At 37.9% G+C, this 24,964-nt stretch overlaps 1 protein-coding gene across 1 annotated transcript in view; it reads left to right on the top strand.

Annotated features, from left to right (window-relative positions):
- The first annotated feature begins 3,484 nt into the window (after positions 1-3,484).
- Positions 3,485-24,964, top strand: part of ANTXR2 (ANTXR cell adhesion molecule 2) — a 244,108-nt gene continuing 222,628 nt past the window's right edge. Inside the window, exon 1 of the mRNA XM_060299537.2 lies at positions 3,485-3,670. The gene's annotated coding sequence lies outside the window, so the exon portion shown is untranslated. The remainder of the gene's footprint in view (positions 3,671-24,964) is intronic.

Genomic DNA, 24,964 nt, shown 5'->3' with positions numbered 1-24,964 from the left:
CTTCTACTCTGCAGCATGCCAAAGCCCTGACAGAGATGCCCGCTGCCAATCATTCATTCGCTGCCAATCCCAGAGCGGGGACGGGCGGGATGGCTCCCTTCCACCCTGGCACCAGGACTGGAGCAAACAATGTGTTGAGATACGAAGAGATGAAAGCGGAGCTGAGGATGCGCGGCACCCAACAGATGTATCCCGTGAGGAGATAACGGTGCGAAGAGTCATTTAGCAAGAAAGCATATGCAGGATCTCAGGAGGGAGGCATGGGCAGGGGTCTGCCTGCCCAGGGATGAGCTCAGGCAGGGGCAGGGGAACCCCTTCACAACCTCAAAGTTGAAGTTGCTCCTCTAAAAACACACAAAGATCAACCGCCTACCACCTTAACTGTAAGACCTCTTTCTCCCTTCCACCCTCTCTCTCTCTTTCTCTCCCCACCCCTGCCCCACCCCATGTGTACCTCTGTTTATCTAACCAGCTCTGAAAATATGAACTTCTCTGTTCTCCTCAAGGCTTTCTGATAACTGATATAAAGAGCACCTTTCCATTTTTAATGTTGCACAGTCCTCTTTGCCTTGTAATTTGAGGAGGGAGGGAGGCTGTCAGGCTATCTTTACTGCATTTGAAACGGTAAAGTGTGTTTGGGGGACTAAAGTGTTGCATATGTTAACAACATGAATGAAAGAAAAAGTAAAAGTCTTATTTCAATTCCTAGCCTTTCAAAGGAGTTAGAGACGAACAAGGGAAAGCAAGGGAATTTTTAAAACAGCGAAGGATGGATAAAGATAAAATCTAGGATAGAAGTTGCCTCTGAGGTTGTTCTTTTTCTTAGGCTGGGTTGCGGTTACCTAGGTAGTCAGTGTATTGTTTTTCTTTATGTCATGCATATATTTTATAAATATTCTTTTTGTCCATGCAATATTTAGTAAAACAACAACAAAACTCAGAGGTTTGAGGGCTTGTGGAACTCAGTGTTTAACTTGAGTATATTCTTTATTGAATACATACATGTATATATATAATGTATAAAATTATAATACTCTTTTTAGTATAAATATACTATGAAAAAATTGGGGTATTCTTATACTGGCTCATGGTCACAAGATGACTGCTATAATTCCAGGCATCACACCATTGTTTTAAGCATGAAGAAAGGAACAGGGCAAAGAAGAGTAGTTCTTTCCATTTATGTGAAGGAAATATGTTCACTTTTTATTAGCCAGATTTGGGTCACCTGGCCACAGATACCTGCAGAGAAGTCTGGGAGAACTGACCTTTAAAATGTAAAAAGATAGGGATAAGGTTGTTGGAAATAGTTGTCGAGTTGCAACCAAGGGTGTCTGGCAAAAAAACTCAAGGCGAAGAAGACAATGCTAGCAGCAGACAAGAGTAGATGATCAAGTTTTATCATATTGCTTTAAATAAGTCTTTTCTTTTCACTATAGTCATTAAAACTTATCAGTCAGGGATACTGTACTTAAATTTTGCAATTTCTTTGTAAATTTCGTCAAATTCTATTTCAAAATAAGGGCTCAAGCTTAATCAATATGAGACAGCAGACATAAAATCTGACATATCTAAATAAAATTAGTTTTTTGGAAGAAAAGTATAACTAGAACTTTCTTACAAATCTAAATGAAACAAGGAAAATGGCTCTTGTTAGAAGGACTAGAGTTTTGATCCCAGCACTGCATCACTAGATGTGTGACTTTGGGTATTTTACCTGTTTAAGTCTATGTCCTTATCTGTAAATGGGTTAATAATGTTAATAATGCCTTGCAGGGTTACAGTGAGACTTAGAAATAATGAAAGGTTTTTAAATGTAGTCATTGTTAGGGACCCAGCAGGAATCAGAATTTAGTCCAAATGGATCGTATGAAGAGACTACTTAAAAAGATGTGGGCACAGTTATGGGAACAAATGATCTGATGAAGCACACAGAAAGCACCACAAGAAGCTCTTAGAGGAATTAGTGTTTCTAGAGCCCAGTAAGGACTGGAACCTTGGAGGAAGGGCTCAGTGAGAGTCATAGGGATATAGCTTCTGCCAGAGAGGCAGTGGCATAGCAAGGAGGGAGCAGGGATGAAACACCCTATCTTTCTCTTTTCACATCTTCCAATTTCATGTTGATGTCTTTCATTGGCCAAACCCAACTGGAAACTAGCTGGCAATGGACTGGAGCATGATGATGAATCTACATGGGTCAGCTCTTAAGGACCCCGAGTCAGGCATAGAAGGCTGGAGAATGGGTCTTGGGGAGACAAATGGAGAATAATCAGCACAAAACTATTATTATTCATCAAAAAGGTTGTCTGAGAACCCTCCCTGCAAACATCTTTTCGAAGCACAATTCCAACTGGAGGTAAAAACTTAACAGGCTTTGTAAACCTAACCATCCAAGTTTTTAAGAATCATCTCTCAGAGCACTTTGGCTGAAAGTTCCTACTAGCACTCATGAACGATTTCCAGAGCTCTTGGCAGTCTTTGCAAGCCAGGACCTGGAAGAATTTCAAAGTACAGCCTATTCACTTCCTTTGGGCATCCCCAGGTCTCTCATCATTTTGTGGCTTCCTGTTTTGGGATCAGTCTTGCTGGGCCTGGTTAGTCACTTGCTGACTGTTGCTTTCAAGGAAGTCAGCCAAGATTCAGCAAAAAGTGACTACTTCATAACAAATCAACCCCACAGCAATAGGAAATCCTATTAATGCCTTTTCTTGAGTTCAAAGTCTGTGTGGACTTCAGACTGAAGTAATTTTTCCTCTTTCCAGTTTTGCCGTCCCTATCCTTTCCTCCTATACTTGAACTAACCCGTAGTCAAAATGATGAAAAGCAGTGGAAAAGAAACATATTGTCTTTTCTAATTGTAGATAAAAATTATAACTAATAACAGAGTCTTGAGTGTTCCCTCTAAATATTAGCACAATCAGAAACCTCATTTATGAATTTCCTAGACACTAAGAGTTTAAAAAATTGAGAGGCCTGATATAAAATTAGCAATCACTGTTTTTTTTTTTTTTTTTGGTACGCGGGCCTCTCACTGTTGTGGCCTCTCCCGTTGCAGAGCACAGGCTCCGGACGCGCAGGCTCAGCAGCCATGGCTCACATCCCCAGCTGTTCCGCGGCATGTGGGATCTTCCCGGACTGGGCACGAACCCGTGTCCCTTGTATCGGCAGGCAGACTCTCAACCACTGCGTCACCAGGGAATCCCAGCAATCACTGTTTTAATGGAGAGAAACAAATTAACTATAGAAAAACTGAAAATTAAGAGTGAGCAGCAAAGATGAATAATTTTGGAAGTACCATATACAGCTAAACAATGAATATAACTGAAACAGACCAACTTCTGGCATGACAGCATGGGGAACTCTGTTGACTGATTCATGTAAAGCCTCTGAAAATGGTCCTAAAGGCAAACAGCAAATGAAGAAATACCTATTCAAGAAGATCTATGACAATTTGGTAAGAAAGATGAGAGTCTGCGGTATTTGAACTAAGACCACTCCTTTCCAAACCCCCCTCTCGACTCACTGAGGCACAGACTCAACTCTGGACTGCTGCAGCCAAGAACACAGGACTCCCTCTATCCCCCAGGTCCCAACTGGAGGATTTTCTTTGCAGTAGGGGTAGGATCCCTGCTTCTGCCTCTAGCTGCCTGTTGCTGAGGCTAGATCTCAGGTGAGTGTGGTCAGGAGATGGCGCTTCCTTCTTCTGCCCAACCCTTACTTGTGGAATGAAGGTTCTTTGGGTGTGTGGTGCCTTGAGAATCCTGGGGCACAGCCATCCCCTACCCCAGTCTTTGAGGCAGAGATTCCATGCCAGGAGAAGCGAGCTGAGAGGACTGCCGGCTGCTGCCATCCCCACCACACCCCCACTCCTCCACTAAGTGCTCAGCTCCTAGAACAGGGGTGTCACTCAGAGAGAAGCTTGTCACTGTTCCCACCCCCAGCTCCAGAGCCCTGGCTCAGAATTTTGCCTTGGGGTGGGGGTGGGGGGAGGGAATTAGGTCCTGAAGCAGATAGCCCCTAATCTTTTCCTGAAAGAATTGACTTCATTTGCAGCAGAGTGGTGAAGTTTAAACCTAAGGCCTACTTTCAGGAACAGTAGAGGTTGTGGTAAAAGGCAGTTGGGAGGAGATCTGTGAATCTGCTGAAGATGAAGCCTGGATTGTAAGCCAACTAGTTTGTGTGAGCGAACTTGGAAATAAAAGCTGTAATCCTTCTGGGGTTAATACAAATATCAAACATTGACCTCAGAAACTGTTCCATCTAAAGAGCCACAGTGTGATTGGGTTAGTTTTAAGAGGAACTCTGCTCCTGGGAACTGTTAGTTTGTTTGTTTTTCAAAAAAATTTCCCCCAGCTTTATCGAGGCATCATTGACAAATAAAATTGTATATAAAGCGTACAAGGTGGTGATTTAATATATGTATACTTTGTGAAATGATAACCACAGTCAAGTTAATTAAAGTATTCATCACCTCATAGTTACCTTTATTTGCTGAGAATGCTTAAGTTCTACTCTCTTTGCAAGTTTCAAGTACACAGTACAGTATTATTAACTATAGTCACCATGCTATACATTAGATCCTCAAAACTTACTCATTATAAAACTGAAAGTTTGTATCCTTTGACCAATATCTCCCCATTTCCCCCACCCCCGACCCCACAGCCCCTGGAGACCACTGTTCTATTTTCTGTCTCATATGAGTGTGCAACTTCATTTTTAGATTCCACATATGAGTGAGATTGTACGGTATTTGTCTTTCTCTGTCTGGTTTATTTCACTTAGCATAATGTTATCCATTGCAAAAACGGCAGGATTTCCTTCTTTTTTATGGCTGAATAATATTCCATTGCCTATATAATATATACCCCATTTTCTTGATCCATTCATCATCCATCAACAGACACTTAAGTTGATTTCACACCTTGGTTATTGTAATACTGCAATGCACGTTGGGAATACAGATATCTCTCTGAGATGCTGGTTTTGTTTCCTTTGGATATTTACCCAGAAGTGGGATTGCTGCATCATATAGTAGTTGTATTTTAATTTTTTGAGGAACCAGCATACTGTTTTCTATAATAGCTTTACCTAAATTTACATTATCACCAACAGTGTACAAGGGTTCCCTTTTCTCCACATCCTCACCAACACTTGTTATCTATTGTCTTTTGAATAATAACCGTCCTAACAGGTATGAGAAGATATCTCACTGTGGTTTAGATTTGTATTTTCCTGATGATTAGTGATGTTAACCATCTTTTCATGTGTCTGTCTATTGAGCATCGTTTTGTGTGCCTGTCTATTCAGATCCTTTCTTCATTTTAAAATCAGATTATTTGTTCTTTTGCTATTGAGTTGTAGGAGTTTCTTATACATTTTGGGTACTAACTGCTTATCAGATAGATGGTTTGCAAATATTTTCTTTCGTACCATAAGTTGCCTTTTCACTTGGTTGATGGTTTCCTTTGCTGTGCAGAAGCTTTTTGGTTTAATGTAGTCCCACTTGTCTACTCTTGCTTTTCTTGCCTGTACTTTTGGTGTCATATCCAAAAAATCGTTGCCAAGACCATTGTCAAGAGGCTTTTCCCCTATGTTTTCTTCCAGGAGTTTTAGAGTTTCAGATCTTAATTCATTTCAAGTTAATTTTTAATTAAAGCTTAATTCGTTTCAAGTTAATTTTTGTGAGTGGTGTAAGATAGGGTTCCAATTTCATTCTTTTGCATGTGGATATCCAGTGTTCCTAACATCATTTATTGAAGAGTCTATCCTTCCTCCATTGTGTGTTCTTTGCACTCTTGTCAAAGGTTAGTTGAGAGTGTATGCATAGGTTTATCTCTGCACTCTCTATTATGTTCCTTTGGTCTATGTGCCTCTTTTTATGCCATTACCATGACGTTTTGATTATTATAGCTTTGTAATATTGTCTGAAATCAGGAAATGTGACGCCTCCAGCTTTATTAGTTTTTCTAAAGATTGCTTTGGCTATTCAGGGTCTTTTGTGGTTCCATACAAAATTTAGGATTGTTTTTTATATTTCTCTGAAAAATGCAAAGGCACTGTTGAGAACATTAGAGTAATAGGCCAGGAGTTAGTAAAGTTTAATAGCTAGATGTGGTCAAGGAAAGAGTGGAAGAGAATCCTGCTGGTACCAGTCATCCCAGAGTAGAAAGATAAATAACCCAGTTAAAGAATGAGCAAAGGAATTGACTAGACATTTCTCTAAAAAAGGTGGAAAAATGGCCGGTGGGCACATAAAATGATGCTCAGCATTATTAGTCATTAGGGAAATGCAAATCAAAACCACAATGAGATACCACTTCACACATACTAGTATGGCCATAGTAAGAAAGACAGACAATAACAAGTGTTAGCAAGTATGTGACAGTTCCTCAAAAGGTTAAACATGGAGTTAACATATGATCCAGCAGTTCTACTCTTAGATATACAGTCAAGAAAATTGAAAACATATGTCCACACAAAAACCTGTGCACACATGTTCAAAGCAGCATTATTCGTCATTGCTAAAAAGTGGAAACAACCCAAATGTCCATCAGCTGATGAATGGGTAGACAAATTATCCTATATTCACACAATTAAGTAATATTTAGCTATAAAAACTATTGATGTACTGATACAAGCTGCAATATGAATGAATCTTGAAAACTGATGTTATGGGAAATAAGCAAGACATATTATAAAAAAACAAATATTATACCATTCCACTTATATGAGGTAACTAGAGCAGCAGATTCATAGAGACAGAAGGTAGAATAGTGGGGGTAGGGGTAGGGCAGTTATGGGTTAATGGGTATATGGTTTGGAATGATGGGAAAGTTCTGATGATGGATAAAGATTGCACAACAGTGTGAATGAACTTAATGCCACTGAACTGTACACTTAAAAAGGGTTTGAATGGTAAATTTTATGTTACATATATTTTACCACAACTGAACACATTGTAAGTGAGGGAACATTTAGTGATGGGGTGTTCTTTGTGGGGGAGAGTAAAGAGACACATATGGTGGTAATATATCTATCTTCTACTTAAACTGGTGAAATACTCGTTCTAAAGTAGACTGTGAAAAGATAACTAGTTATCTTACAATCCTTAGAGCTGTTGCTAAAAAACTATATAAAAATATATAGTAAAAAAAACCAATGACTAAACTGAATGAATACTCAAAAATGTTTAAATACAGACATATAGATCAATGGAGCAGAATAGAGAGCCCAGAAATAAACCTACACACCTATGGTCAATTAATCTAAGACAAAGGAGAATATACAATGGAGAAAAAACATTCTCTTTAGCAAGAGGTGTTGGGAAAACCAGACAGCTATATGTAAATCAATGAAATTAGAACACTCCTTCACACCATATACAAAAATAAACTCAAAATGGTTTAAAGACCTAAATATAAGAGATGACACCATAAAATTCCTAGAAGAGAACATGTGCAAAACATTCTCTGACATAATCGTAGCAGTATTTCCTCAGATCAGTCTACCAAGGCAAAAGAAATAAAAGCAAAAGTAAGCCAATGGGACTTAATCAAACTTAAAATCTTTTGCACAGCAAAGGAAGCCATCAACAAAACGAAAAGACAACCTATGGAGTGGAGGAAATATTTGCAAATTATGCGACCGATAAGGGGTTCACATCCAAAATATACAAACAGCTCATACAATTCAATATCAAAAATCAAACAACCAAATCAAAAAATGAACAGAAGACCTAAATAGACACTTCCCCAAAGAAGACATACAGATGGCCAACAGGCACATGAAAAAATGCTCAACATCATTAGTTATTAGAGAAGTGCAAGTCAAAACTACAATGAGGTATCACCTCACACTGGTGAGAATGGCTATCATCAGAGTCTACAAATAATAAATGCTGGAGAAGGTGTGGAGAAAAGGGAACCTGCTTACACTGTTGGTGGGAATGTAAATTGGTGCAGCTGCTATGGAAAACAGTATGGAGTTCCTTAAAAAAATAAAAATAGAGTTACTATATGATCCAGCAACCCCACTCCTGGGCAAACATCCAGAAAAGATGAAAACTCTAATTTGAAAAGGTACATGCACCTCAATGTTCATAAAAGCACTGTTTACAATAGCTAAGACATGGAAACAACCTAAGTGCCCATTAACAGACGATTGGTTTAACAAGATGTGGTGTGTATATATAATGGAATATTACTCAGCCATAAAAAAGAACTTGGATGCTTCTCAAAGGCATTAGGCTGAGTGAAAGAAGCTAATCTGAGAAGGTTATATATTGTTGTTTTTATTTATTGGACATTCTCAAGAAGACAGAACTATAGTACTGAGAAGTGGAGTGCTGCTGGACATATAGCTGAGAAATGTGAAAGCGGCTATTTCATCCTTATCACTACTTTAGGGATCTTGAGTTATTTAGAGGCTAATCTCAGGAAAATTATGACCATGAGGTGGTAGTTGCACAAACAGGCTTTATTTGGGCACTTTGACAGGTTTGAGATGCATGAGACTGTCCAGAGGGACTACCATGCTGAAATGGAGCAGGGCAAGGGAATTCCTGAGGGAAAGGTGTCAGGAGAGGTGATGTTGCCCAGCAGCCCAACAGGGAATCTCTGAGTTTCAAAGGGCAGCAGCAGTTTAGGATCTTTACTGCTCTAGAGTTTGTCTTATCTATGGCTAGCAGATATTGTGTGCAATTTTATGGGGTATGCAAAGCAGGCATAAATTGAATTTGAATTTGACACTGGTGGAGTTGATGGTGGAGCCTTCTGTGAAGAAGTAAACAACCTAGAGGCCAATATACAGAGGCTATCTCTGGCTCATTTATACAACAATTGGGTAATGGGTAGAGGCTGGAAGAAATTTGAGCACATAATAGAAAAAATCTAGATTGCCTTGAGAAGACTGTTGGGAGAAACATGAATGTTACAGGCAATTCTGGTAAGGATGCAGAAGAAAAAGAGGCACACATTATTGGAAACTGAAGGAATTTTAAATATACTGGAAGAATTGTTATAGTGGCAGAAAACTTGGCTTCATCGTGTTCTACAGTTGTGGAGAGAGCAGACATAAGTGATGAAATTGGATATGTTGCTGAAGAGATTTGCAAGCAAATATTTAAGATGCAGTCTGTTTTTTGTTTGTTTGTTTGTTTTTTATTCTGCTTAGCAAAATACAGGAGGAAAGAGGTAAATTGAGGAAAGAACTGTTAAGCAAAAAGGAACCAGCATTTGATGATTTGGGAGGTTCTTGGCCTATCCAGATTTCAAAGGATGCTAATATTAGGAGACTGACTAAGGAAGTATGTTCTGGAGAGAAGGCCAAGGTTATGGCTGGATAAACTTTTGCTGAAGCAATTAGTCATGTGACTCATGGATCCACTCAATTATCTTAGGAGAAGGCAGGAATAGAGATAGGGTTATTCTGGAAATATCTCTGAAGGACTGTCTTGTCTAATGCTATGGACCCTTGTGACGTATAAGGGAGACCCACAAGGTTTTTGAGAATGTTACATCAGTAGGAGCACTGCTAGTTTGGACTGAAAGGGACAGAAACAGAACAAAATGAGAAAGCTGTTAGGCTTCCAAAATTACTCAAGCAGTAAACTGCAACTGCAAATATATGCTACCCTTCAAAAAAAAGTAATGATGATTCCAAAGGTGCAGCCACTGCAAGTTGTACAGAGACCTATGGAGTTTAAGAGGGCAGAACATTAAACACAGAGTATTATTCATAGGGTTTGAAGCCTAATGAAATTTTCCCTTATGTATTTCTAACTTACCTGGAACTGGTGACCCCTATATTCCTTCCAATTTCTCCCTTTTGGAATGGGAATATCTATCCTGTCTATATCTGTGTCTAGCCCACCATTGTATTTTGGAAGCAAGTAACTTGTTTTCTTGGTTTAGATATCCACAAAAAGAAAACTTTTGTCCCAGGATGGATCATACTCAGAGGCTAACTTATACCTGATATAGATGATGAGATTCAGGACTTTTGAGCTGATGATATTTCAATGAAATTTTGGACTTAAGAACTGATGCTGTAATGTGTTGAGATTTTGGAGGATGTTGGGATAGTGTGAATATACTTTACACATGAGCCAGATATGAATTTTGGGGAACTAGAGAGTGGACTTTAGTAGGTTGAATGGTATAAGATATGGCCACATTCTAATCCCTAGAATCTGAGAATGTGATCTTATTTGGAAAAATGGTCTTTGCAGATATAATTGTTAGGATTTTAAGATGAGATTACCTGAATGGGCTCTAAACCCAATGACAAGTGTCCTTATAAGGAAGACAGAAGAATGACACATAGGAAGATGAGAAGGCCATGGGAAGATGGAGGCAGAGGCTGGAGTTATACAGCCATAAGCTAAGGAATGCCTGGAAGCACTGGAAGTTGGAAAAGGCAAGACATTTTTCTTTCTTATTGTCTTCAGATAGAGTAACACCTTGATTTTGGACTACTGGCCTCCTGAACTACGAGAGAACTCTTTTCTGTTGTTTTAAGCCACAGAGTTCGTCATTAATTTGTTATGAAAGCTCTAAGGAAACAAATATACCTACATTGTTATGTTTTTAGATTTAGAGCTGTGTTCGAGAGGATCGCATTAGCATTATAAAGAGCCCTCATATAGTTTCGGTTTCTTTGTATAAGTTTGGGAGCCTGAGATTTTGGGTTCTGGAATGATTGGGACATGGAAATACGGCCTAAGTTTACATAGACCTCTTTACAGGCCCTATACAGAGCAAACTTTTAGGAAAAGCTTAAGATTCTATATCACCTGTATTTTTGCAACTAATTGGGAAATATATAGTTCCTCTGGAAAAAATATCTTGTTTTTAATTTGTGGTGGTATTACTTCTAAAATAGCATGTAATTCCAACATACAGTTAAAACAAGGACACGAGGACAACCTTTCTGAGCTGGGTTTCTCACCTCTGAAATGAGAAAGCTCTAATACCCAATGTGCAGAATTGTTTGTTTTTTTAATGGGAAAGAATATGAATGTGCTTTTAAAAGTGTAAAGTACTACTTGTGATGGTTAATTTTGTGTGTCAATTTGACTGGGCTATGGGGTGCTTAGGCTAAATACTATTTCTGGGTGTATCTGAAGGTGTTTCTGGATGAGATTAGCATTTGAATTGGTGGACTCAGTAAAGTAGATTGTCTTCCTGGATGGGGGTGGGTAGCATCTGATCTGCTGAGGTCCTGAACAGTACAAAAAACAGGAAGGGAGGATTCATTCCCTTGTTGCCTGCCTGCTTCAGCTGGGACATTGGTTTTCTCCTGCTCTTGGACTAGGCTTTATATCATTGGCTCCTCTGGTTCTTAGGCCTCCAGACTAGGATTGGAATTACCACTGGCTTTCCTGGATCTTCAGTTTGCAGATGGCAGAATGGGGGACTTCTCAGCCTTATAATTGTGTGAGCCAATTCCTCATAATCTATCTGTCTATCTATCTGTCTATCTGTCCATCTTTCTACGTTCTAGTTCTGTTTCTCTGGAGGACACTGACAAAACACTACACAGATCTACTTTAAAACTATTAATATTATTGGATGATTTTAAGCCAAACTATTACAACTTTTATGCTTTACCTTGTGTTTGTTTGTTTTTTTCTTTTTTCTCTCACTTCTTACTCCATTAAGTTCATTCATTCAACCAGGGTGAGGTATCCTAATATTTTATCAGTTTGCACAATTTTGGATGACTTCCCTATTCCAGACCATTTTCAGACTAAGAATTTTACTTCCAATTTTTGAGACTATTAAAAAGAGTAAACTGCCTTTGGAAAATTGTGAATAAGCCGTTCTCTCCTAGGATTAATATATTCACCAAGTCATTCTCATTGGGCTATCACTTACCTATTACATACTAGAGCTATTAAGCTATTTTGCTGTTTTTCTTAGTGGTAAAGGTTGGTCTTTTGACTTCCTGGATCCAATTCTCAGGTACCAGCAGGAGATAGCATCAGATTCAGCAGATAAAGGGCTCAGTGCAACAAGACCACCCTACACTTCAGATGGCAATCACAAGTCCCTGTGATTCTGACCAACTGGCAACAAATTGGAGATTCCAATGACTCCCTCCAACTCAGGATGCCAATGGCAAGTCCAGGTTTTTACCTGTAGTTCTTACCAACTGGCTATAAATCAGAGGTTCCCACAACCCCTTTTTTGGGTTCAGTTAATTTGCTAGAACAGCTTACAAAAATCAAAGAAACATTTTACTTGCTAGATTACCATTTTATTACAAAGGATATTGAAGAATACAAATCAACAACCAGATGAAGAGATACATAGGGCAGGGTCCCAAACAAAGGAGCTTCTGTCCTCCTGGAGCCTGGGGCTTGGACAGGTGACATGTGGAAGCGTTCTGGTTCCCCAACCTGGAAGCTCTCCAAGCCCCCTTCAGGTTTTTAGAGAAGCTTCATTACATAAGCATGATTGATTAACTCATTGGCCATTGGTGATTGATTCAATCTCTACCCCCTTTCCTCTCCTTGGAAATCAGGGGGTGGCACTGAAAGTTCCAGCCCTCTATTTATGGTTGGTTACCCTGGCCAAAAGTCAGCTTGATTAACATAACCCCAGTTGTGGTGCAAAGGGGTTTGTTATGAATAACTAGACACCTGTTTGACTTTTATGGCTCTGAAGTGTTTTCAGGAACTAAGGACAAGAGACCAAATATTATAACAAAAGATGCTCCTATTACTGTTATCGTTCAGGAAATTTCAAGGGATTTGGGAGCTGTGAGCCAGGAACTGTGAATGAAGACCAAATATATATGAGAAATATATTTTGGTCATATGAATGACCAATTATATGTATTTCTTATAAATCTCAACATTACAGTTGGCCATGGGATTTTTGTTTATTTCTGTGTTTTGAGAGAGCCAAGTATTCAATTATACTGATTTTAACTTCAGAGTCTTCTTTTGTCTAAGAACAAAATAAAAAAATCACCTAGATATTAGCTGAAAATCTCAGTCAAAAATCTAAATAAATATTGCAAAATAATTCCTGGTATTTGAATTTTTCTGTTTAACCTGGATTTTAGATGTCACTGACTGTAGCCTTCATGTTAATTAATTTCAATCAAATGGAGACTGATTTTAGCAAGAAATGTCAGAAAGAATAAGATAAGAAAAATATGTCAACTCTCACTATTCATGTTGCAGCCTTTAACTCCAAAATAATAGTTGAAAGGCTCTCTAAATTTATTCATGCCAAACAGTTACTTCCCATATCTAATTCATTACCATATAGCCGTGTTAACTCATGGTAGATTCGTTTCCTTTATTTGCTTTCTCTGAAGGCATTTTTTTTCACTTTACTGTTTACTGCTTGTCCAATATTTTGTTTTTTCTACTATTCTTTGTTCAAACTGCAAAAATCTGAAATAAAAATATAATATAGAAGTATAGGCATCAGCTAACATTTTCTATGGCATATGGTACTTCAGATGCCATATGTACCAGTGTTTAGTGATTCTGGCAAAGAGGCAGAGAATGGTGAAATCCAACTGCCAGGATTGCTGAAAACAAATATGTAAATGCTCCAGGGCTTTTGTTATTCATAACATACCTCTAACACAGCACATACAATATGCTGTTCATTCTGTAACTAGTGTAACTAATAAACCACATTTTCCTCTCTTATTTTTTAAGGCATCTCCAAGTTTGTGTGGTCTTCTGCCTCTAACCTTGAATCTCACTACTGAACTCTGCATTTCATGAAGCTCATATTAATGAAAGAGGCCTAGGGGAATACATTTATCCTTTTTCAAGGGCATTTATTTATTTTTCAAATTAAAATCCAAAATCTTCTGCAGGCCTATTCTATGAAACAAAGAAAACACACTGGTCATGTTCTCTAGACAGCAGTCATTAGGGGAAAGCAGCTAACACCAGGAAAGGCAAATTTGGGCAGGAGAACAGGAAAAGTTACTTTACTGGAAGGCTATTCAGTGGTCTTCCCAACAGTAAAGTTCCATAGGATGTAATGTGAGAGGAGGTCTGCAGATATAATTACTTTGAGAAAGGGAAATAATGATAGTTTTAATAACTTTTAAGCCCATATAAAATATCACAGTTTAGAGAATAAAAGTTGACCTTGTTTGTTTTGCTGGGGTTTTTTCCTGCTGGTTCTTTTCTGTTTCATAGATAGGAAATCCACACAAAGTGGAAAGAACAGCAGACCAGCAGCTAGAATACTTAGAGGTCATTACTTTCCACTTGTCATCAGACAAGCCGTTTAACCTCTTTGATCCTGTTTCCATATGTACGATGAGGATAATATCTTCCCTGGGGATATTACTGTGAGGATAATATGATATAATCTTTGTGGAAGTGCACTTATCTAGCATTATTATTATTAAAAAGAAAGCATCTGTAGATTTGCTGGTAGTTTAGAGACCTAAGGAGGCTTGTACTACTTACCAGTGAGTATTTTTCTGTACACAGAAAAACCTAGAAAGAATATTGGAAATGGAAAGTTGTGAAACATGCCAATAAGATTGTCAGCAATGGAAATGGCTCCTTCTGGGTTTAATCCTTTTAAGTTGAAATCAAGTGAAATTGACATTTTATAGGTCAAAAGTTGTCTAATATAAGAAATTTCACTTGTTTCTCCTTAGCTCTTCCCCATGATTCCCCGTGATCACACACACACACACACTAATACCCTTTCCTTTCAAGCAGTAACTAGTAACTAGAAGAGCAGTCTGATTTCCATTTCTGTTTAACAGCTTCTTCCCTTTCTATCACCAGCAATAAATCACCAGATTATTTTGTTTGTAAGTTAAGTGCCTCTCAAATGTGGACCTCTCATGTTCACTGCTATGCCTCAGTTCAGGTCTTCATGTCTTGTTTAGATTATTGAATTATTCTTCTACCTAATAGTCAACCTAATAATTCTGTGGTGGCAGCAATAGTAGTTTGAGGCATTGGGAAGGGAAGTGACAACAGAGTGTGCGGGGGGGTCAGGAAACTGCCTCCAGGTTTAGTCTGAGACCCAATGTACAATCATGAAGAGATGTTAAGGACATTAACAGAAGATTGGGAGGAGAAACTGAATGCCTAGGAAATGGGTGCTAAGAGCTATTCCAAAGAGGAAGATAAAATCAAGAATCAGAGAGCTCTAGGATAAGGTAACAGAACTCTCATTAGAGCAGTTATTGGAATTGCCCATCTTGTAGTCTCACTGTCAGACATTGGGACTGGGAGATAAACCTCTTCTTACCTAAAGGTGAAAATAGTCTGGAAGGATTGTTTCTCTGGGAAATTTGAGAACTTAGACTTTCTATAGGAAAAGTCGATGGAGTTATGTTATAGGGACCCTATAGAAAAATCCCCCAAATGGGCCTGAGGTCCCTGGTATGCTACCATGTAATAATAACTTTTCCTTCCCGTGGGTACAGATAAGACTGGTATAGTCCAACTATTTTTCTTAAACAAGGTGGCTCAAGGTTGCTGGGCTCCTTTTTGAACAGTCCCATCACTGAATTGAAAGAAAAATGAATCCCTTTTTAAAAGATCCTTTTGTTTAGGAATTATACTTGATTAGTATTTTGATATGTATATATCCATATATAAAATAGGGAAAACCTTGTCTCTGAAATTGAAGGAAGATAAAAGGGTATTACAATTGAGATTCACCACAGGTGAAATAGTTCCAAATTTCTGCCTGGAAAAAAATAATAATGGAAAAAAATAATAAAAAATACTAAGTGTAAGAACACTATTTCTCCTTCCAGCTATGGCATATTGGACAAACATGCAGAGAATCAGCAATTAAGAGCAAGTAATCCCTCTATCACTGGGCTCCAATTACTGAGGAAATAATGCCAATTCTGGGACCATTAACAATTAAAATGTTTTTATCTTCAGACAAAGATGTCTAATTTAGAGAGGAAAAGCATCCTCAAATTCATCAGAAACTGTGACATATTGTTACCCTAGTTTTATTATGGACCTAGGACTTATTAGATATATCTGCTCTACTAGAGAAGTCCTTCAATAAGAAAAAAGTAATAGTGGCAATGAAAGCTCAAAATAGCTTCCCTCTGATCATTAGAAGGAACCAATGTAATGCAGACCTACTCCAGAGGATAGTATCAACCACCATCAGTCAAAATTCTCAAGTGAGACTAGGTCACGAGGCTTGTTTAGATTTTTGAATAAAGAAGTTCGAACTGCCCTCATGAACTTCTAATAAATACATTTTGAACAATTCAGGAAGGACAGAGAAAAGTACTTCATGACAAAGTAGGACTCCCAAGAACAGTAGACATATTAACCCAGGACAGACATTAATCAATCAATCAATTAACTCAATACCCTAGAAACAGATTCTGTAAGAGACTCTGGGGATAGAACATTTTATGAAGGCCTTGCAGCCATGGTATGAGGTAGTGTGATACATTCTGTTTGGGTTGGTCAGAGAAGGCTTCACAGAAGGAGGATTATCTGAGATTGATATTGAGAGATGAATAGGGGTCTACTATAAAGGGAGGGAAGACATCATAGTCAGAGTGAACAGCATATAGTGGAATTTAGAAGGCCCAATCATATTGGAAAAAGCAGGATATAAAGATTGGGATTTATGGGAAATATGGGTTGCAGAGAAGATAAACTAGGGAGATGAAGAAAAAATAGAGATTTGGAAACTTGGAAATGCAGTAACTAGATTTTATTAGTAATTTGAAAAATAAGGAAATTATTGGGTTCAGTTATTGTGATCAGTCAGCTAGTAGGTGGCTTAAAATTGGTATAAGTTGGGCACACTTCCAAATGACAAGAGGTAGTTAATATATCTGTATTTCTGGATTTTCACATCTTCTCATCCCTTTATTCCCTTTATCACCCAACCCTCACTTCACTAGATATCTCTGTAGCTAATCTGCATGGCACTGTGGCATGGTTAAACAGCTGGGGGTTTGAGAGCAACTGATTTTATCACAGACTGTTGTGCATGACTTCAGGAGTTACACCAAAGACATTTCTTGGATGCTTTAAAGCTGCTGGTCATGCCCCTACTCCAGCCTGATTTTGCCCATTCTTGAAGTGACCTTCCTCAGATGCAGAGAGAGAAACGGATTGAGTAAAACGTTTGCTCATCTACTGGAACAATAGAAGCTTATTAATATTCTTGCATTTTAAAACATCTTCTGTTTACACAATGACTGTACCTATTCTTGTGGACGATCTAAGACATACAGAGTTGATGCTGAAAAATGCATTCTAAATAGAGCTAAGTGCTATAGTGAGGAGGTAGGATCTCAGCTTTATTCCGTAAACTTGTATTTTCTAAGTAAATATTTATCATTATAACAATAATTATTATTATAATAACTCAGGTACAAATGTTGCCATTAAAGAATTAAGAAAACATCTCGCTATATCCATCTATATCTATATATTGAATATTTTATAGAATATCTATATATACATATATATGCACATATGTGCACACGCACACATGCCCACATGCACATGCACACACACACAGAACATACTTTAGAAAAGAGCCAAACCCCTTTATGACAAATTTTCCAACAGAATAAACAATCTTGAGTATGATGCAAAGCTTGCCAAGTCTTGTCAGAAAGCTCTTGTAGCTCAATACAATTGTCGGATGGTGAAGAATCACTAAAATAACCCCTTCACTCAGACTCCTGTGATTCCCTGCAGGGAGCTTTCAATGCAGTTGTCGCTGTGAAAAAGCAATCAATTTTAATATATAGATACAGGAGGTGAAGGCATGTGAGTATACGTGTGTGCATGTGTGTGTGCTCTCTTGAATATGTATGTATATAGAGGAAGAGTTAAGGTCTTTGCTCTAACAAAATATGTATGAATAATTGGGAGAAAGGTTCAGTTAGGATTTCAGTGTCTTGTTTTTCACTCAGTAGAGCTCTAAACAATTTTTATTAGAGCTAATAAAGATTTCTGTATAGGTTATATTAATAGACTTTTAGTACACACCCCATAGGATAAAATAGTCACATTTTTCAAATGATAGGATGTGATTTATTAGGAGATTATGAAATAAATTGAGAGTTGTAACCAGCATTTTACAAAATGAAGTAGACTAGAATAGAAAACTATGAGAAAGTGTATATAGCATACAGTAAGTGTAAGTATTATTTTGTAAAACCTTTGTCTGAGTGTGTGTATATGTGTGTATTGGATCATAATTTCCACTTTAAAATGGTTCTATAATTTTTTAAATGTTGAAATTTGCTGACTGTATTAGTTGGCCTTGGTTGACATAACTAAATACCATCAACTGGGTGGTTTAAACAACATGAATTTTCTTACAGTTCTGGAGGCTGGAAGTCAGAGATCAGGTTGCCAGCATGGTTAGATTCTGGTGAGAACTCTCTCCTTAGCTTACAGACAGCTGCCTTCTTCACACAGTGGGGAGAGAGAGCAAGCTCTCTGGTGTCTCTTTGTATAAGAGCACTAATCCTATCATGAGGGTTCTATCCTCATGACCTCATCTAAACCTTATTACCTCCCAAAGGCCGCTTCTCCAAAACCATCATATTAGGGAATTAGGGCTTCAACAAACAAATTTTGGAGGGACATAATTCAGTTCATAGCATTAACATACGGTTTATATCTTAATTTTGTCTTCAGTTTACAGTATTCTTATACTGGAGACTGTGAACTCCCTGAAAGCAAGTATTGGATGTATTTTACCTTATACCCTCCAAAGCCCCAGTGTCATACGCTTACTGGAAGATCACAAAATAGTTATCAAACAAATGTGAGATGCTTGTATTTAGAAGAATAATAAAGATAATAATTTGCATGGATATGGTACTTACTACCTTTCAGAATGCTTTCCATCAATGATCTCATTGATAATTCAGAACTATTCTTCTGGAAGGAAGCAAACAGAATGTTGCATTAGTTAGTTTAATTATTTCTTAAGCTTGTTCCACATTACAGAGGTACACAATAAAGACATTATTTAAGTAGACCCTAATATTTGTGTTAGGGAAGGACCCAGGTTTTATGGGGCCTGAAGTATGTAGAATTAGAGAGAATTTCATTAAGAACGAGAATACAGGGAATTCCCTGGTGGCACAGTGGTTAATAATCCACCTGCCAATGCAGGGGATGCGGGTTCGAGCCCTGGTCCGGGAAGATCCTACCTGCCTTGGAGCAGCTAAGCCCGTGCACCACAATTACTGAGCCTGCACGCTAGAGCCCACGAGCCACAACTACTGAGGCTGCGTGCCACAACTACTGAAGCCTGTGCACCTAGAGCCCATGCTCTGCAACAAGAGAAGCCACCTCACTGAGAAGCCCACGCACCACAAGGAAGAGTAGCCACTGCTCGATGTAACTAAAGTCCCCACGCAGCAACGAAGACCCAACGCAGCCATAAATTAAAAAAAAAAAAGAAAGAAAATTTATTTAAAAGAAGGAACAAGAATACAAAATGATGAATAGAAAATTAAGTGCAGTAGTGAATATTCATTTAGAAGGAAAAAAGAAGTTGCACAACTTTTAAAAATTGACAAATGCCTAATTTCCAAATGGGTATTGCTAAAATATAGAAATAAAATGGATATTTGTAGATTAACCCTTTATCCTGTGATTTTGCTTAGCTCACTTACTAGAACTAGTAGATTCCTTCTACTAGAACTAGTAGATTCCTTCTACTAGAACTAGTAGAATCTACTAGTAGACTAGTAGATTTTGTAGATTCCTTAGGATTTTCTACATAGACCATGTACACTTTATGAAAAAAAGAATTTTTTTAATTTCTTTTTTTCCCAACATGAGTGACTTTTAAAATTATTATTATTATTATTTTGCCTTGTTTCACTGACTAGGATTTTCAGGGAAATGTTAAATAAAAGTGCTGAGAGTGATCATCCTTGCCTTATTCCAAAATTACAGGTAAAGTAGCCAGTTATTCATCACTGAGTATTCTATTGGTGAGAGAATTTTTTTTTTTTTTTGTGGGGGGGAGCGGTACGCGGGCCTCTCACTGTTGTGGCCTCTCCCGTTGCAGAGCACAGACTCCGGACGCGCAGGCTCAGTGGCCACGGCTCACGGGCCCAGCCACTCCGTGGCACATGGGATCTTCCCAGACCGGGACACGACCCCGTGTCCCCTGCATCGGCAGGCAGACTCTCAACCACTGCGCCACCAGGGAAGCCTGGTGATAGATTTTTTTATAGATTATCTTTTAGGTTGAAGAAATTCATTTCTATCTACAGTTTATGGAGAGTTCTATCACAAGTGGATGTTGAATTTAATAAACCATTCTTTTTTGGCATTTATTGAATTGATCATTTCAGCAGTTTGATTATTATGTGCCTTTGCATGTTTTTCTTCAAGTTTCTCCTGCTTGGGATTCATTGAGTTAGATTTGCGAGTTTAGTACTTTAATCACATTTGGAAAATTTTCATCCATTATTTTTTCAAATATTGTGTTCTGTCACTACTTCATTCTCGCCTTTTGGGGTTCTAATCATGTAAGTTTGACTAGATTACTGATGCTCTGCCCACTTATTTTTCCATATTTTTTTCCCTTTTGTCTTTCACTTTGGAAAGTTAATATTTTTATGTCTTCAAATTCACTGATATTTTCTTCTCTAATGTCTAATTTGCTGTTGACCCCATTCCATGTCTTTTTTTTTTCTTTTCAGATATAGTATTTTACATCTCTATATGTACAATTTTTTATATAGCTCCCATTTATTTCCTTATCATGATCATGTTTTCTGTTACCTTCTTAAATATAGAGAGCTTATTTATATTAACTGTTTTAATATTCCTGTCTGCTAGTTTCATCATTTATGTAATGATGTTTCTGTTTCTCTATACTTTGAATTTTATTCTCGTTATGAGTCATATTTTCTTGTTTATGTGCATGTCTTGCAATTTGTCATCGGGTACCTGGAATTGTGAATTTATGTTGTTGGTTGATAGATTTTGATTATTCTTTTAAGTAATGTTAGATTTTGTTCAGGTCTATAGTTAATCAATTGTACTTTTTCAAGGGTTAATCTTTATCAGTATAGAGAACACTTTAGTCTGAGACTAATTTAACTCCATTACTAAGACAATGCCCTTCTATGAATTCCATCTGAGGACCATGTATTATGATATCTTCCCACTCTGATGGGAAGAGAAACCATTTCAAGCCTTGTGTGAGCTCCAGAATTGTTGTCTATTCCTCTTTGGTATTTTCCCCCTGACCCTGCATATTTTTTTCTTGACTATGTGCAGACCAATACTCAGCTAAAGGCTCAGTGGGATCCCTCTGCAGAGCTACAGAGCTCTTTCTATATAGAGCTCCCTCTTTTTCACTACTTTGAATGCTATCTCTGTCTTCTCAACTAGGCAATACTGATGATCTTTGTTTGAGTTCTTCCTTCCTGTTCCGTGGACTGGAAACTGTCTCCAAGCAGTAAGCTGGTGAAACTGTAGGGCTCAACTTGTTTGTTTCTGATCTCTCAGGGATCACAGTCTTATGCTTCTTGTTGTCCCATGTCTGAAAATTGTTTCTTCATATATTTAATCCATGTTTTTAGTTGTTAAAATTGGGAAAGTAAATATGGTCTCTGTTATTTCATTTTGTAAGAATTTGAAGTCTACAATATTATATTTAATGTATACATAGTATTCCATTTGATGGATACCATAATTTAAATAGTTGCCTGTTGTTGGACATTTACATTTTTCCAATCATAAAAATCTTATGCATAAACATTATGAAAAGTATTATGCATATATATTTCTACATTTGTTTAATTTATTTTAGATGAAATTTCTGGGTCAAAGAATGTAAAAACCAAGACTTTTCGGATAAATTGTATGGCTCTCACTTATCCCATTTAAAATAAGTGCCGGGATTCTTTAGGAACTTACTAAATAGCAGTCTTCTTCAATATTCAATTTTCAAATAAACTGATATATGATATAAAGGAATGCAGTAGGCCACAATAGATCCTTGTTGCCCAGAGAAAGTAAGTTAAATCATGTGAAAGCTAAATGAGCCTGCTAACTGAGCCCAGGGTTAGTAGAATTGCACAGGTACAGATAATGCTAGACCTGGGGGCGGGGGTGGGGAGGCTTCACTATAGGACAGAGTCTGTCTCTGAATGAGTAATAGGTGGCATGTTCCCAGTAGAGGACCACTGGCAACAGGTTCCCAGGAAGAAGCAGGAAGGAGCTGAGCTAATGATGTTCCAGTTCATTCTTCCCAAATCTATCAAACCGATAAGTCATTCCACTTCCTGGGGCAGTTAAAGTTGTGTAAAAAACACCAGCAGTTACACTAATTAAGGTCTCTCAGTATAGAAGAAAATATCAGGAGGTAGTAAGGCATGTTTCTCTGCTAATAAGTCAGTAGTTATCAGTAACTTACTATACACCAAGTAACATGTATTGTCTCATTAAATCCTTACCTTAACCCTACAAAGTAGGTACCATATTACAAGAGAGGCTGAAGATCTGTATGGAGGAGGACCTAGACTTACTCAGTAGAGTTCACAGTATTTCTGTGATTTGCAGCCCACCTGAATCAGAAGAACTTAGGTAGCTTTTTAAACTGCAGGAGTACAATTTTCAAAATATGTGGAAAAGTTTAACTTTTATAAGATTTTCATATAACTGAATCTAATTTCTGCCTAGAGCCAATGTTTCCAATGATGACAGAAACATTAATCTACTGACCTTCAGTTAAACCCAGGAATTCATTGATTATTCTGTCACTGTAAGTTTAAATTTATTCAAATTCAGAGTTCGGCTCTACCCCCTTTTCCTGAGATTGTATCTAAGTTCCATAGTTAGTTTTTAATGGTTTCGTGGCATCAGAGGTTTGGTCTAAATTGTCCTTCAAGCTCCTTGATCTTTGCTGACCAGGAATTTCATGTTCACACCTAATTCTATTCTCTGTCTTCAGGGTTCCTTTTCCTCTAGTTGGGTAAGCTCCATCTTTTCTTGGGCTCAGGGTGGGTGGGAAAATGGGGTGTTATCTGACTCTTCCCTATATCCATTGTCTATGGTATGATCCTTGAATTTTGCCATTCACCATAAACCTTTTTTCCCCCTTTCAAAGTCTTAGGCTCTGTGGAATTAAAATTTCTTTTGAAAAATAGTAATTAGATTCTTGTTTTTATTATTTTTTTGTCCTGAGGTAATGCTGCTTCTGACTGAATAGGAGAAGAGCAACAAGAAAATTTAGTAATGGGGTGAAAAATGGGGAGAGAAACCTCAGCTGTTATCTCAAAATATTAGCCTCTTTTGTGAAAATGCAGAAGAATATTTTGAATCAAAACCTCTGGGCCTGGGGCCTTGGAATCATCATTTTAACAGGTTCCCCAGTCTGACACTGAACTCAGATGGATTCCAGAGGATTTCGAGGAGACTGGAGATGATCTAGTAGGTGTCATAATGACATGAAAACTTGGCTGCTCACACTAGACATAAAAATTTTAATTTATTATAACGCCTGTGCTAGAAAATCAAGGAGCCTTCCATAAAGTATTATGTTTTTCCCTCTTATTTCTGCACTTTTCTCTGGAACTTTGCTTTCTTCCTCTGTATATTCAGTCTCATTTACCCAAGACTCCACTCCTTCCCTGTCCTAGATGTGGGGAGTGGGTGTGAATGGGTGGGAAGAGTAATAGTTATTGGGCATCTATGATGTTCTTGAAACCTTATATGATCTCAGTTAATCTGCACAACATTCAGTTAATTCTCAGAAAGGTTAAATAAGTTGCTCAAGATTACACAGGTAGCAGGTGGCAGATCTGGGATTAAAATCCAAGCCCATCTGTTATCAAAACTGGGCTTTAATTACTTCACTTTGCTGCTTTCCTTGATTAGAGGCGTTAGTGATGCCCCCGATTCCCTCATCATCAACATCTCTCCTACTTCCCAGCCATATGGAAGGCCTAATCCTCACTTTTTCTTTTTCCCATATTAATTATCAGACCGAGTCTGTAAAAGAAATTTTATATGTTGTATTGCCTTTTCTGTTTTAGATTTCCAATGATAGTACTCTTGTTTATATGGCAATTTACAAAGTGCACTATAAAGTCATGATTTAAGGCATCTTGATTAATCCTGATGTGGATTTGAAGCTCAGGCTAACACTTGTGTGGACAGGTTAACCTCAGAAATCCCTACAGTTCTCTTTTTTTCAATTTCTGTGTTAGGATCCATTTCACAGAGTTTAAAAAAACAGCACAATATTTCTTCATCTGAATGAACTTCTTCAGGTCTAAGGTGTCTAAAGCTTCCCTTTGTGTGAGGTTATCTTTCTTAATGGCATTTTGGTTCAGAGTGGTTGAATTGCAAATTGTTAAGAGAAGACATAGGACAGGGACATGAGAAGTGAGGGGAGAAATTTCCAGAGGGAAGAACGGATGGGAACAGTTGTTAATTGCCTTTTGGCCCGTTGGCTCTTTCAGATGCCCCAAGGCCCAGCATCCTTTAATACACAGCCTCACCTCTTTCTTGGTCTCAGGTGGATGTGACTGGCTGCATACAAGGACTCTCCTCTTTGTGCAGCCTGCTGTGCTGATGCACTTGCCTTTCTGTCTTTTTACATCTCTGGAAAGTGTTAAGTGTATTCATATACTTCTTGATGTGCTCCAGGGTATTATATTATTATAATATATTTAAAACATATATATCAAAAACATTTTCTCCTTAATAAACGAAGGAAAGTGTGAATTCAGTTATTCTTTGAAGACATTAAATCTATATACCGGGGGTGCCATTAGCATAAAAATCGTCCTCTTGAGCCCATCTTAGCTGGATAGTGTGGACTGTGCCATGGCAGCATTTAAACTTGTCAGTTAAAACGATCTCAGTCTCTTGGTTTTAAACAGCCCCATGTTATATAACTCTTCAGACAGTCCCAAGTTCAGCTTTCTATGACTCCTCCTCTCCTATCCTACTTGAAAGATATCT

The sequence above is a fragment of the Globicephala melas genome, chromosome 5 (genome assembly GCF_963455315.2).
Source record: "Globicephala melas chromosome 5, mGloMel1.2, whole genome shotgun sequence".
Lineage (NCBI taxonomy): Eukaryota > Metazoa > Chordata > Mammalia > Artiodactyla > Delphinidae > Globicephala > Globicephala melas.
Note: the sequence above shows the minus strand (reverse complement) of the source record. Positions and strands in the feature narration are given on the sequence as shown.